Here is a 16,255-nt window from a genome sequence, read left to right on the forward strand (position 1 = left end):
CACTGCTGGTGGGAATGTAAATTGCTACAGCCACTATGGAGAACACTATGGAGGTTCTTAAAAAAACTAAACATAGAGCTACCATACGACCCAGCAATCCCACTACTGGGCATATACCCTGAGAAAACCATAATCCAGAAAGTCATATACCACAATTTTCATTACAGCAGTATTTACAATAGCCAGGACATGGAAGCAACATAAGTGCCCATCGATAGATGAATGGATAAAGAAGATGTGGCACATATATACAATGGAATATTACTCAGCCATAAAAAGAAACGAAACTGAGTTATCTGTAGTGAGATGGATGGACCTGGAGTATGTCATACAGTGAAGTCAGAAAGAGAAAAACAAATACCATAGGCTAACACATATATGAAATCTAAAAAAAAAAAAAAAAAAAAAAAAAGGTTCTGATGAACCTAGAGGCAGGAAAGGAATAAAGACACTGACCTAGAGAATGGACTTGAGGACACAGGGAGGGGGAAGGGTAAGCTGGGACAAAGTTAGAGAGTGGCATTGACATATATACACTACCAAATGTGAAATAGTTAGTGGGAAGCAGCTGCATAGCACAGGGAGATCAGGTCAGTGCTTTGTGACCACCTAGAGGGGTGGGATAAGGAGAGTGGGAGGGAGATGCAAGAGGGAGGGGATATGGGGATATATGTATATGTATAGCTGATTCACTTTGTTATACAGCAGAAACTAACAACACTGTAAAGCAACTATACTCCAAGAAAGACCTGAGAAGAAAAAAAACTAAATAAAACATGACAGCTACTTCAACCTAAAAAATAAAATAAAAAACAATAAATTAAAAAATAATAATAAAAAGAAAAGGGCTCTTCTAAATGGTTTGGCACCAGAGGGTGATGTCAGCAACATGGCTAAATGAGATATCCTCGCTCATGTTCCCTCCCAACCACAATCTGGCATCCGTCCATGGACAAAAGTGCCTTTGTGGGAGCTGTGGGATCTAGCACTAGCACTACTACACTAAGAGGCCCGGGAAGAGTCTGTCCCAATCATGTATCGGGTAAGAGGTATACAGACCTGTCCCAGCTGTGAACCCTGCAGTGACCCACAAAACACCACTGCAGTCCCTCTTGGCAGTGGAATAACAATATTTATATAATCAGCCACACATAAGTGAGCCTTTATGGAAGTCCAGGTCTCCTGTGGAGAAGTTCCAGCATACCAATGCAGCAAAAAAACACGAGTTTGGACACACTGGAGACAGTAAATGGAACAGTTTGACTTTATTCATATCAACCCTCCTCCAAGGTGTCACAGTTCAGGGCCAAGAAAGATCTTCTTGGCCTGTGATTTTTCCTATTGGGGAAAGTGAGAACATATGAGTGAGTGAGTGCCTGGCTTCCCCTACTATACAAAACTTCCTCCCCATTTCTCTCTCACCCTATCCAGAGTACTAAATAATGAGCTGCATGGGGTGGGGACTGAGTGGGGAAGAGGCTAGAAGAGTGGCAGATAGGACTCTCAGAGGTAATTAAAAGGACGTGAATCCTACTAACTACACCATGAATTCCTTCAAGAAGCCTACCTACGAACTGCTGGAGACGCCCTGCATGTAGATCCCTCCAACTGGCCCATGGGCACCCCTAGGGCTCCACGGGCCTCACCTACACCCCTGTCCACCCTGTATCCAAATCCTTGTAAGTGCTCCTGATGTTGGTGGTGAGAGTGAGCTTTGGCAGATAGCTAGTGAGCATGACCCAAACCTGCAGGTCAGGGAGAGGCCACAAGCTTCAGCTTTAGTATCACCCATGGGAAAACAAAAGGGAAGCTATCAGTATGCATCCTGGTGCATTGCAGAATGAAGAGAAGGTACACAGGTTTAAGAATTCTCCCACAAAAGGGAGCAAGGAGCACAGAGCAGGCATATCTATAGAAAGCCTCAGAATCCCTAGGAGGGCTGACAAAAGGTATTCTCTCCTGAAGGCAGTTAATAAAGACTGGAGAAGTTGACTGCTACTGCAAATGTGACGACAGCAACACAAAACCTGAAACATGAAAAATCAAGGAAACATGATACCACCAAAGGATCACAATAATCTTCCAAAAACCTATCACAAAGACATGAAGATCTACAATTTACTGGATAAGGAATTCAAAATAGCTGTTTTAAGGAAGCTCAATGAGGTACAAGAAAACACAGAAAGAAAATTCAACAAAATCAGGAAAACAGTATACAAACACAGTAAGAAATTCAACAAAGAGACAGAAATCATTAAAAAGTACCAAACAGAAGCTCTGGAATTGAATAATACAATGAATGAAATGAAAATCTCAAAAGAGAGAATCAACAGCAAATGGATCAAAGAGAAGAAAGAATCTGTGAGTTAGAAGACAGGAATTTTGACATTATCTAGTCAGGGGAGAACAAAAAAAAAATAATAAAAAGAGTGAGGAAAGCCTGTGTGATCTATGGTAAATTCTCAAAGGAAACAACTTGTGAATTACTGGAATCCCAGAGGAAGAGGAGGAAGAAGGGGTAAGAAAACTTACTGAAAGAAATCACAGCTGAGAAATTCCCTAATCTGTGTAAAGATTTGGAAACCAAAGTTCATGAAGCTCATGGGTATCCAAACAAACTCAACTTAAAGAGATCTCCTCCAAGACATATTATAATAAAATTGTCAAAAATCAGAGAAAAAGACTGAATCTTAAAAGCAACAAGAGAAAAGAAACTTGCAGCTTACAAGGGAGTTCCCATAAGACTATTAGCATACTTCTCAGCAGAAACTTTACACACCAAGAAAGAATGTGATGATATAAGCAAAAGTGTTGAAAGGAAAAAAACCTGCCAACCAAGAATGCAGTCATCCCTCAGAATTCACGGGGAATTGGTTTTGGGACCTCCCTTCTTCCCCCTCCCAGTGATACCAAAATCTGCAGATGCTCAAGTACCTATATAAAATGGTGTAGTAATTGCATGTAGCCTACTCACATCCTTCCATATGCTTTAAATCATTCCTAGACTACTTTTAATACCTAATAAAATGTAAATGCTATGTAAACAGTTGCTGGTGCATGGCAAATTAAGATTTTGGTTTTTAGAACTTTCTGGAATTCTTTTTCCTTGAGTATTTTCGATTCACAGTTGGTTGAATGTGGATGTGGAACCCACTGATACAAAGGGCTGACTGTACTCTATCTGGCAATGTTGTCCTTCAGAAATGAAGGAGAGAGAAAGAGTATCGCAGACAAACAAAAGCTGAAGGAATCCATCACCACTAGACCTGCCTTAACAACAACAAATAAAAATGCTGAAAGGAGTTCAAGTTAAATCAAAGGACACTATTTAGTACATGAAAATATCCAAGACACTGGGCAAAGGTAAGTATACAGTTAAATTCAAAATATGCTACTACTGTAATATGCTGGTGTGTTCAACATTTAACTCCAGTATAAAGGTTAAAGGGCAACAGTATTAAAAATAACTATAGCTACAATACTGGTTAATAAATACACAATATAAAAGGAGGTAAATTGTGATATCAAAAACATAAGAAGAGGGGAGTAAAAGGGTAGAGGTTTTGTATGTGATTAAAATAAGCTGTTATCAGTGTAAAATAGACTATTATCTATCTATAAGATGTCTTCTGTAAGCTTCAGGGGAACCACAAAGCAAAAACCTACAGCAGATTCACAAAAGATAAAGAGAAAGGAATCAAAGCATACCACTCTAAGAAATCACCAATTCACAATGGAAGGTAGCAAGAGAAGGAAAAAAAGGAACAAAGGAACAACAAACAGCCAGAAAACAATACAATGGCATTAGTAATTCCTTACCAATCAATAATTATTCTAAATGTAAATGGATTAAATTCTCCAATCAAAAGGCATAGATTGGTGGCATAGATAAGACCCAACTATACACTGCCTACCAGAAATTCAATTCACCTTTAAGAACACATAGTCTCAAAATGAAGGGCTGGAAGAAAGATATTCCATGCAAGTAGAAACCAAAAGAGAGCAAAGGTAGTTACTTACATCAGACAAAATATACTTTAAGCTAAAAATGGTAACAAGAGACAAACAATATCATTATATAAAGACAAGGAGGTCAATTCATTAAGAGGATATAACAATAATACACATAGACCAGACACTGGAGCACCACAATATATTAAATATTAACAGATCTGAAGACAGAAATAGACAACAATACAATAAGAGAAGGGGACTTTAGTATACCACTTTCAACAATGGCTAGATCATCCAGACAAAAAAAATCAGTAAGGAAATGCTGGATTGGAACTACATTTTACAGCAAAGAGACTGAACAAAAATATACAGGACATTCTGCCCAACAGCAAAGGAATACACATTCTTCTCAAGCACACTCAGAACATTCTTCGGAAACACTATATGATAAGTCACAAAACAAATCTTAGCAATTTAGGTAGACTGAAATAATACCAAGTATTTTTATCAACCACAATGGTATGAAACTAGAAATTAATTATAAGAAAACTGAAAAATTCACAATATGTGGAAATTTAAAAACACAGTCCTGAACAACCAACGCGTTGAAGAAGAAATAAAAAGAGAAATCAAAAAACATCTCAGGGCTTCCCTGGTGGCGCAGTGGTTGGGAGTCTGCCTGCCGATGCAGGGGACGTGGGTTCGTGCCCCAGTCCGGGAGGATCCCACATGTCGCAGAGCGGCTGGGCCCATGAGCCATGGCTGCTGAGCCTGCATGTCCGGAGCCTGTGCTCCACAACGGGAGAGGCCACAGCAGTGAAAGGCCCACATACCGCAAAAAAAAAAAAAAAAAAATCTCAGAAAGCAGCAGAATACACTTTCTTCTCAACTGCACACGGAACATTCTCCAGGATAGATCACATCTTGGGTCACAAATCAAGCCTCAGTAAATTTAAGAAAACTGAAATCATGCATCTTTTCCAACCACAAAGCTATGAGATTAGAAATCAGTTACAGGGAAAAAAATGGAAAATACACAACACAAGGAGGCTAAACAATATATTACTAAACAATCACTGGATCACTGAAGAAGTCAAAGAGAAAATCAAAAAATACCTAGATACAAAGGACAATGAAAACACAATGACTGAACCTATGGGATGCAGCAACAGCAGTTCTTACCGGGAAATTTATAGCAATACAATCTTCCCTCAAGAAAGAAGAAAAGTCTCAAATAAACAACATAACCTTACCCCTAAGGCAATTAGAGAAAGAATAACAAACAAAACCCAAAATTAGAAGGAAAGAAATCATAAAGATAAGAGCAGAAATAAATGAGAGACGAAGAAAACAAGAGCAAAGACCAATGAACTAAAAGCTGGTCCTTTGAGAAAAAAAAAAATTGATAAACCTTTAGCCAGACTCATCAAGAAAATAAGGGAGGGCTTCCCTGGTGGCGCAGTAGTTCAGAGTCTGCCTGCCGATGCAGGGGACACGGGTTCCTGCCCCAGTCTGGGAAGATCCCACATGCCACGGAGCGGCTGGGCCCATTAGCCATGACCACTGAGCCTGCACATCTGGAGCCTGTGCTCAGCAATGGGAGAGGCCACAACAGTGAGAGTCCCGCGTACCGCAAAAAAAAAAAAAAAAAGAAAAAAGAAAAAAGAGAGATGACTTAATAAAATTAGAATAAAAAAGAGAAGTTACAATGGACACCACAGAAATACAAAGCATCGTAAAAGACTACTACAAGCAACTATACACCAACAGACAACCTTGAAGAAATGGACAAGTTCTTAGAAAGGTACAACATTCCAAGACTGAACCAGGAAGAAATAGAAAATATAAACAGACCAATTACAAGTATTGAAATTGAAACTGTGATTAAAAATCTTCCAACAGGGCTTCCCTGGTGGCGCAGTGGTTGGGAGTCTGCCTGCCGATGCAGAGGACACGGGTTCGTGCCCCGGTCTGGGAAGATCCCACATGCCGCGGAGCGGTCGGGCCCGTGAGCCATGGCCATTGAGCCTGCGCATCCGGAGCCTGTGCTCCACAGCGGGAGAGGCCACAACAGTGAGAGGCCCGCGTACCGCAAAAAAAAAAAAAAAAATCTTCCAACAAACGGAAGTCCAGGAACAGATGGCTTCACAGGAGAATTCTATCAAACATTTAGAGAGGAGTTAACACCTACCCTTCTCAAACTCTTCCAAAAAAATTGCAGAGGAAGGAACACTCCCAAACTCATTCTACGAGTCCACCATCACCCAGATACCAAAACCAGACAAAGATATCACAAAAAAAGACAATTACAGGCAAACATCACTGATGAACATAGACGCAAAATTCCTCAACAAAATACTAGCAAACTGAATCCAACAACACATTAAAAGGATCATCATGAAAGATTGGTTCAAGATGGCGGAGTAGAATGATGTATGCTTACTCCCTCTTGCAAGAGCACCGGAATCACAACTAACTGCTGAACAGTCATCGACAGGAAGACACTGGAACTCACCAAAAAAGATACCCCACATCCAAAGACAAAGGAGAAGCCACAATGAGAGGGTAGGAGGGGCGCAATCACAATAAAATCAAATCCCATAACTGCTGGGTGGGTGACTCACAAACTGGAGAACACTTATACCACAGAAGTCCACCCACTGGAGTGAAGGTTCTGAGCCCCACGTCAGGCTTCCCAATCTGGAGGTACGGCAACAGGAGGAGGAATTCATAGAGAATCAGACTTTGAAGGCTAGTGGGATTTGATTGCAGGACTTCGACAGGACTGGGGGAAACAGAGACTCCACTCTCGGTGCGCACACACAAAGTAGTGGGAAACACAGAGAAGAAAAGGAACTACAAAAACAAACCCATAACAATTAAGAAAGTAGTAATAGGAACATACATATCGATAATTACCTTAAACAAGAATGGATTAAATGCTCCAACCAAAAGACACAGGCTTGTGAAATGGACACAAAAACAAGACCCATATATACATATTTGTGGTCTTCAAGAGACCCACTTTAGAACTAGGGACACATACAGACTGAAAGTGAGGCGATGGAAAAAGATATTCCATGTAAATGGAAATCAAAAGAAAGCTGAACTAGCAATACTCATATCAGATAAAATAGACTTGAAAGTAAAGAATGTTACAAGAGACAAGGAAGGACAGTACATAATGATCAAGGGATCAATCCAAGAAGCAGATATAACAATTATAAATATATATGCACCCAACATAGAAGCACCACAATACATAAGGCAACTGCTAACAACTATAAAAGAGGAAATCAACAGTAACACAATAATAGTGGGGGACTTTAACACCTCACTTACACCAGTGGACAGATCATCCAAAGAGAAAATTAATAAGGAAACAGAAGTTTTAACTGACACAATAGACCAGATAGATTTAATTGATATTTATAGGACATTCCATCCCAAAACAGCAGATTATACTTTCTTCTCAAGTGCGCACGGAACATTCTCAAGGATAGATCACATCTTGGGTCACAAATCAAGCCTCAGTAAATTTAAGAAAATTGAAATCTTATCAAGCATCTTTTCTGACAACGCTATGAGACGAGAAATGAATTACAGGGAAAAAAATGTAAACAACACAAACACATGGAGGCTAAACAATACGTTACTAAATAACCAAGAGATCACTGAAGAAATCAAAGAGGAAATCAAAAAATACCGAGGAACAAATTACAATGAAAACACAACGATCCAAAACCTACGGGATGCAGCAAAAGCAGTTCTAACGGAGAAGTTTATGGCAATAGAAGGCTACCTCAAGAAACATCTCAAACAATCTAACCTTACACCTAAAGGAACTAGAGAAAGAAGAACAAACAAAAACCAAACTTAGTAGAAGGAAAGAAATCATAAAGATCAGAACAGAAATAACTGAAATAGAAACAAAAAAAAAAACAATAGGAAAGATCAAGAAAACTAAAAGATGGTTCTTTGAGAAGATAAACAAAATTGATAGCCAGACTCATCAAGAAAAAGAGGGAGAGGACTCAAATCAATAAAATTAGAAATGAAAAAGGAGATGTTACAACAGACACTGCAGAAATACAATGTATCCTAAGAGACTACTACAAGCTACCCTTTGCCAATAAAAGGGACAACCTGGAAGAAATGGACAAATTCTTAGAAAGGTATAACCTTCCAAGACTGAACTAGGAAGAAATAGAAAATATGAACAGACTAATCACAAGTACTGAAATTGAAAGTGTGGTTAAAAATATTGTGACAAACAAAAGTCCAGGACCAGATGGCTTCACAGGTGAGCTCTAGCAAACATTTAGAGAAGAGCTAACACCCAATCTTCTCAAACTCTTCCAAAAAATTGCAGAGGAAGGAACACTCCCAAACTCATTCTATGAGGGCACCATCATCCTGATACCAAAACCAGACAAAGATACTACAAAAAAAGAAAATTACAAACAAATATCACTGATGAATATAGATGCAAAATCCTCAACAAAATACTAGCAAACAGAATCCAACAACTCATTAAAAGGATCATACACCATGATCAAGTGGGATTTATCCCAGGGATGCCAGGATTATTGAATATATGGAAATGAATCAATATGATAGACCATATTAACAAATTGAAGAATAAAAACCACATGATCACCTCAATAGATGCAAAAAAAGTGACAAACTTCAACACCCATTTATGATAAAAACTCTCCAGAAAGTGGGCATAGAGGGAACTTACCTCAACATAATAAAGGCCATATACGACAAACCCACAGCAAACATCATTCTCAATGGTGAAAAACTGAAAGCATTTCTTCTAGGATCAGGAAAAAGACAAGGATGTCCACTCTCACCACTATCATTCAACATAATTTTGAAAGTGCTAGCCACAGAAATCAGAGAATAAAAAGAAATAAAAGGAATACAAATTGGAAAAGAAGTAAAACTGTCAATGTTTGCAGATGACATGACACCATACACAGAGAATCCTAAAGATGTCACCAGAAAACTAGTAGTGCTAATCAATGAATTTGGTAAAGTTGCAGTATACAGAATTAATGCACAGAACTCTCTTGCATTCCTATACATTAATGATGAAAAATCTGAAAGAGAAATTAAGGAAACACTCCCATTTACAACTGCAACAAAAGGAATAAAATACCTAGGAATGAACCTATCTAGGGAGACAAAAACCTGTATGCAGAAAACTGTAAGACACTGATGCAAGAAATTAAAGATGATAAAAACTGATGGAGAGATATACCATGTTCTTGGATTGGAAGCCTCAATATTGTGAAAATGATTATACTACCCAAAGCAATCTATAGATTCAATGCAATCCCTATCAAATTACCAATGGCATCTTTCACAGAATTAGAACAAAAAAATCCTAAGATTTGTATTGAGACACAAAAGACCTCAAATAGCCAACGCAGTCTTGAGGGAAAAAACGGAGCTGGAGGAATCAGACTCCCTGACTTCAGACTATACTACAAAGCTACAGTAATCAAGATAATATGGTACTGGCACAAAAACAGAAATATAGATCAATGGAACAGGACAGAGAGCCCAGAGATAAACTCATGCACCTATGGTTAACTAATCTATGACAAAGGAGGCAAGGATATACAATGGAGAAAAGACAGTCTCTTCAATAAGTGGTGCTGGGAAAACTGGGCAGCTACATGGAAAAGAATGAAATTAGAACACTCCCTAACACTATACACAAAAATAAACTCGAAATGGATTAGAGACCTAAATGTAAGACCAGACACTAAAAGACTCTTAGAGGAAAATATAGGAAGAACACTCTTTGACATAAATCACAGGAAGATCTTTTTTGGTCCACCTCCTAGAGTAATGGAAATAAAAACAAAAATAAACAAATGGGACCCAAGGAAACTTAAAAGCTTTTGCAAAGCAAGGGAAAATACAAACAAGACAAAAAGTCAACCCTCAGAATGGGAGAAAATATTTGAAAACTAATCAACTGATAAAGGATTAGTCTCCAAAATATATAAACAGCTCATGCAGCTCAATATTAAAAAAACAAACAACCCAATCAAAAAATGGGCAGAGACCTAAATAGACATTTCTCCAAAGAAGACATACAGATGGCCATGAGGCACATGAAAAGCTGCTCAACATCACTAAATATTAGAGAAATGCAAATCAAAACGACGAGGTATCACCTCACACCCGTCAGAATGGGTCATCAGAAAATCTACAAACAACAAATGCTGGAGAGGGTGTGGAGAAAAGGGAACTCTCTTGAACTGTTGGTCAGAATGTAAATTGATACAGCCACTATGGAGAACAGTATGGAGGTACCTTAAAAAACTAAAAAATAGAATTGCCATATGACCCAGCAATCCCACTACTGGGTATACCCTGAGAAAAACCATAATTCAAAGACACACGCACCCCAATGTTCATTGCAGCACTATTTACAATAGCCAGGTCATGGAAGCAACCTAAATGCCCACTGACAGACGAATGGATAAAGAAGATGTGCTACATATAGCCATAAAAAGGAACGAAATTGGGTCATTTGTAGAGACGTGGGTGGATCTAGAGACTGTCATACAGAGTGAAGTAAGTCAGAAAGAGAAAAACAAATATCGTATATTAATGCATATATGTGGAACCTAGAGAAATGGTACAGATGAACTGGTTTGCAGGGCAGAAACAGAGACACAGACGTAGAGAACAAACGTATGGACACCAAAGGGAGAAAGTGGCTGGGGGTGTGATGGTGGTGTGATGAACTGGGAGATTGGGATTGACATATATACACTAATATGTATAAAATGGATAACTAATAAGAACCTGATGTATAAAAAAATAAATAAAATTCAAACAAAAAAGGATCATCATGATCAAGTGGAATTTACCCCAGGGATGCAAGGATTTTTTTAATGTCCACAAATCAATCAGTGTGATACACCACATCAACAAACTGAAGAATAAAAACCATATGATCATTTGAATAGATGCAGGAAAAACTTGTGACAAAATTCAACACCATTTTATGATAAAAACTCTCCAGAAAGTGGACACAGAGGGAACCTAACTCAACATAATAAAGGCCATATATGACAAACCCAAAGCAAACATCATTCTCAATGGTGAAAAACTGAAAGCATTTCCTTTAAGATCAGGAACAAGACAAGTATTTCCACAATTGCCACTATTCAAAATAGTTTTGGAAGTCCTAGCCATGGCAATCAGAGAAGAAAAAAGAAATAAAAGGAATCCAAATTGGAAAAGAAGAAGTAAAATTGCCAGTGTTTGCAGATGACATGATACTATACAAAGAAAACCCTAAAGATGCTACTAGAAAACTACTAGAGCTAATCAATGTATTCAGTAAAGTTGCAGGATACGAAATTAATGCACAGAAATCTCTTGCGTTCCTATACATTAATGATGAAAAATCTGAAAGAGAAATTAAGGAAACAATCCCATTTACTATTGCAACAAAAAGAATAAATTACCTAGGTATAAACCTACCTAAGGAGGCAAAAGACATGTACTTAGAAAACTGTAAGATACCGGTGAAAGAAATCAAAAATGACACAAACAGATGGAGAGATATACCATGTTTTTGGATTGGAAGAATCAATATTGTGAAAATGACTATACTGCCCAAAGCAGTCTACAGATTCAGTGCAATCCCTATCAAATTACCAATGGCATCTTTCACAGAACTAGAACAAAAAAATTTTAGAATTTGTATGGAAACACAAAAGACCATGAATCGCCAAAGCAATCTTGAGAGAGAAAAACGAAGCTGGAGGAATCAGGCTCCCTGATTTCAGACTGTGCTATAAAGCTACAGTAATCAAAACAATATGGTACTAACACAAAAACAGATCAATGGAAAAAAGATAGAAAGTCCAGAGATAAACCCACGCACCTATGGTCACCTAATCTATGACAAAGAAGGCAAGAATATACAATGAAGGGGACTTCCCTGGTGGTCCAGTGCTTAAGACTTCACCTTCCAATGAAGGGGTTGTGGATTTGATCCCTGGTCGTGGAGCTGAGATCCCACATGCCTCGCAGCCAAGAAGCCAAAACATAAAACGGAAGCAGTACTGTAACAAATTCAATAAAGACTTGAAAGAATACATAATGGAGGAAAGACAGTCTCTTCAATAAGTGGTGCTGGGAAAACTGGACAGTTACATGGAAAAGAATGAAATTAGAACACTCCCTAACACCATACACAAAAATAAACTAAAAATGGATTAAAGACCTAAATAAGGCCGGATACTATGAAACTCTTAGAGGAAAACAAAGGCAGAACACTCTTTGACATAAATTGCAGCAAGATCTTTTTCGATCCACCTCCTAGAGTAATGGAAATAAAGACAAACAAATGGGACCTAATGAAACTTAAAAGCTTCTGCACAGCAAAGGAAACCATAAACAAAATGAAAAGACAACCCTCAAAATGGGAGAAAATATTTGCAAACGAAGCAACCATCTAGGGATTAATCTCCAAAATATACAAACAGCTCATGCAGCTCAATATCAAAACAAACAATCCAATCAAAAAAATGGGCAGAAGATCTAAATAGACATTTCTCCAAAGAAGACATACAGATGGTTAAAGAGCACATGAAAAGATGCTCAACATCACTAATTATTAGAGAAATGCAAACCAAAACTACAATGAGGTATCACTTCACACCAGTCAAGAATGGCCATCATCAAAAAATCTACAAACAATAAATGCTGGAGAGGGTGTGGAGAAAAGGGAACCCTCTTGCACTGTTGGTGGGAGTGTAAATTGATACAGCCATTATGGAGAACAGTATTAGCTTCCTTAAAAAACTAAAAATAGAACTACCATATGACCCAGCAATCCCACTACTGGGCATATACCCTGAGAAAACCATAATTCAAAAGGAGTCATGTACCACAATGTTCATTGCAGCTCTATTTACAATAGCCAGACATGGAAGCAACCTAAGTGTCCACTGACGGATGAGACAGATGAATGGATAAAGAAGATATGGCACATATATACAATGGAATATTACTCAGCCATAAAAAGAAACGAAATTGAGTTAGTTGTAGTGAGGTGGATGGACCTAGAGTCTGTCATACAGAGTGAAGTAAGTCAGAAAGAGAAAAACAAATATCGTATGCTAACACACACATATATGGAATGTAAAAAAAAAAAAGGTCATGAAGAACCTAGGGACAAGATGGGATAAAGACGCAGACCTACTAGAGAATGGACTTGAGGATACGGGGAGGAGGAAGGGTAAGATGGGACTAAGTGAGAGAGTAGCATGTACATATATACACTACCAAATGTAAAATAGATAGCTAGTGGGAAGCAGCCACATAGCACAGGGAGATAGCTCTGTGCTTTGTGACCACCTGGAGGGGTGGGATAGGGAGGGAGGGAGATACAAGAGCGAAGAGATATGGGGATATATGTATATGTATAACTGATTCACTTTGTTATAAAGCAGAAACTAACACACCATTGTAAAGCAGTTATACTCTAATAAAGATGTTAAAAAAAAAAGTCATTCAATAAATGCCTACTCATCTGAAAGGCAGAAATCATGACCTTGTTGAAGGTTCTTTGGAGTCCTGAGAGGTACCATTACTGCAATGAAGAAGGCAATGTTTCATCGGAACTTGCTTCTAATTCAAGTTCCAACAGAGGAGAGCTTTACGCATGGGAAAACTCCCACAGCACTCAGTCCAGTCTGTGGGTACACAGGCGCCAGGCTGCTGACCAATCCCCTGTTTTTAATAGCACAAGTTCCCAGTGTTCTAAATTTTGGCTTTGCATATGTTTTTCAAAATTATATAAATGGTCATGTTAAGGCTAAATTTAGTAATTCATTTTTCCAAACACATGACTTCTGTTGAGTTAACACCCAGTCAGCGGACAGTTAAAATTTTACCATTACTACAGCTTCCATGAGATGTAACGGGCAATCATCTAACTTTTAAGTACTTACAGATTAACTACTACCTCCCTAATGGTATCTTAGTTTCCTCTTCCTTTGTCACCATTACTTACATCTATATTTCTAGGTTCCATCCTTTGCCCTTTACTATTCTCATTTTACATATTCATTCTGAGTATTCTCATGCAGTTCAGTATTCCAACTATCTTCCACAGTGCTAATGACTTATAAAATATTCATCTTTATAGCCTAGAGTTCTTTCCTGACCACCAGATCAGCATATTCAGCTGGATCCTGGAAATCTCTATCTACATTTGCAAAGGCACCGCAAACTCAACATGCCCCTAACTACTACGTGTTTTCCCCAAATCTATTCTTCCTCCTATATTTTCCTTCTGAGTGAACAGTAATACCCCTACTAAAAGCCTGGAAGTCATCCTTTAAACACTTCTTCTTCATATCCTTAATTTAATTGATCATTTCTTCACTATTCTCTCTCAAACCCATCTAAGTCTTTCTAGTGCCTCTGTAACTATTTGTTATTCATTCCCCTCCTGACTCAGCTCCGGGAAGCCTCTCCAGACCATCCTAGTGTAGGTTAAGTGCCCTCTTAGGTGCCCCCTAGCACTATGCACTCCTCCATCACACCCTACGAAATGCTGTACTAAGACTGTCTATTTTACTTATCTGCTTCACCGATTAGATTCCAAGTTCCTTGAGGACAAAAACTGTCTTATTCTTTTTTTTTTTTTTTTTTTTTTTGCAGTACTCAGGCCTCTCACTGTTGTGGACTCTCCGTTGCGGAGCACAGACTCCGGACACGCAGGCTCAGTGGCCATGGCTCATGGGCCCAGCCGCTCTGTGGCATGTGTTATTTTGCCGGACCGGGGCACGAACCCGTGTCCCCTGCATCGGTAGGTGGACTCTCAACCACTGTGCCACCAGGGAAGCCCTGTCTTATTCTTTGCAGTCACATTGCCCACTATAGTATCCATAGGCTCAGTAAATATTTCTTAAATAAATGAATAAACCCACTAGGCTAAGCTTCTATACTGCTAAATATCTGACTGGCCCACTCCATTATCATATAAAGTTAGGCAGAGTAATCTCTAACTAAAACCACATTCTTACTTTCTTTGTGAGTGAGTATATAAGTGGACATTAAAATCTGTACTGCATTTTTTTTTCAAATCGCATATCATTAATCCCAAAGAAATCCAGAAGTTCAAAGCTACAGTGAAAATTAAAACATTAATGGCATAAGGAAAATAATACTAGAAAAAAGCACCCAATAACCTCAGACTCAGAATAAGAAATGAAACAATACTTCAATACTACAGAAGGAATATAACTTGCCATTTTGATTCAACAAAAAAAAGAGTAATTTTGATTTTCTTTGAAACAATACATGTAACTTCTCTGGATTATACATCTCATAATGTAAAGAACATCTTTTCCCCTCAGCATGTTTAATGTTGAAATGTCTGCTTTTTAAAATCAGTTACTTAACAGGTAGTTTTACAAAAATTCTGGTATGGAAGAAAGTGGCTTCTGAGTAAGACCTGACTGACTCAAATGTTAGCAAATGCCTAAAACTTGGGAAAACTGCTTAACTTCATGGAGTGTGAATTTCCTAATTTGTAAAATGTGATTAATATCTACCTCATGCAAGATAAGTGATATATGAATAGTAAATGCATTATAAATATTAATTATAGTATCTCCAAATCCCTTTGACAGGAACTAACTTCTCTCTTTTTTATTATAGTCGATTTACAATATTATGTTAGTTTCAGGTGTACAACATAGTAATTCAATATTTTTATAGATAGTACTCCATGTAAAGTTACTATAAAATAACAGCTATATTTCCCTGTATTGGACAATATATCTTTGTTTCTTATTTATATTATACCTGGTAGTTTGTATCTCTTAATCTCAAACCCCTATCTTGACCCTCCCCCCTGCCCTCTCCCCACTGGTAACCAACAGTGGTAACCATTAGTTTGTTTCCTTTATCTGGGTCCGTTTCTGTTTTCTTATATACATTCATTTGTTTTCTTTTTTAGATTCCACATATAAGTGATAACATACAGTTTTCTTCTTTCTCTGTCTGACTTATTTCACTAAGCATAATACTCTCTAGGTCTATCCATGTTGTTGCAAATGGCATAATTTCGTTCCTTTTTTATGGCTGAGTAATATTCCACTGTATATATATTCAAAAAGAGTTGATACACCATCAACACATTATAACCTAAATAATTAAGCATAAAAATACATTCAAGTTTTCTCCTCTTATCCCCAATGAATGACATGGTGCTTTAACTCATAACCTTTATTACCTTTCCAGT

At 38.0% G+C, this 16,255-nt stretch overlaps 1 protein-coding gene across 1 annotated transcript in view; it reads right to left on the minus strand.

The window, feature by feature from the left end:
- The window catches only part of DDX10 (DEAD-box helicase 10), a 302,126-nt gene that overhangs the window by 9,937 nt on the left and 275,934 nt on the right, over positions 1 to 16,255 (minus strand).

Source organism: Phocoena sinus, chromosome 8, assembly GCF_008692025.1.
Source record: "Phocoena sinus isolate mPhoSin1 chromosome 8, mPhoSin1.pri, whole genome shotgun sequence".
Lineage (NCBI taxonomy): Eukaryota > Metazoa > Chordata > Mammalia > Artiodactyla > Phocoenidae > Phocoena > Phocoena sinus.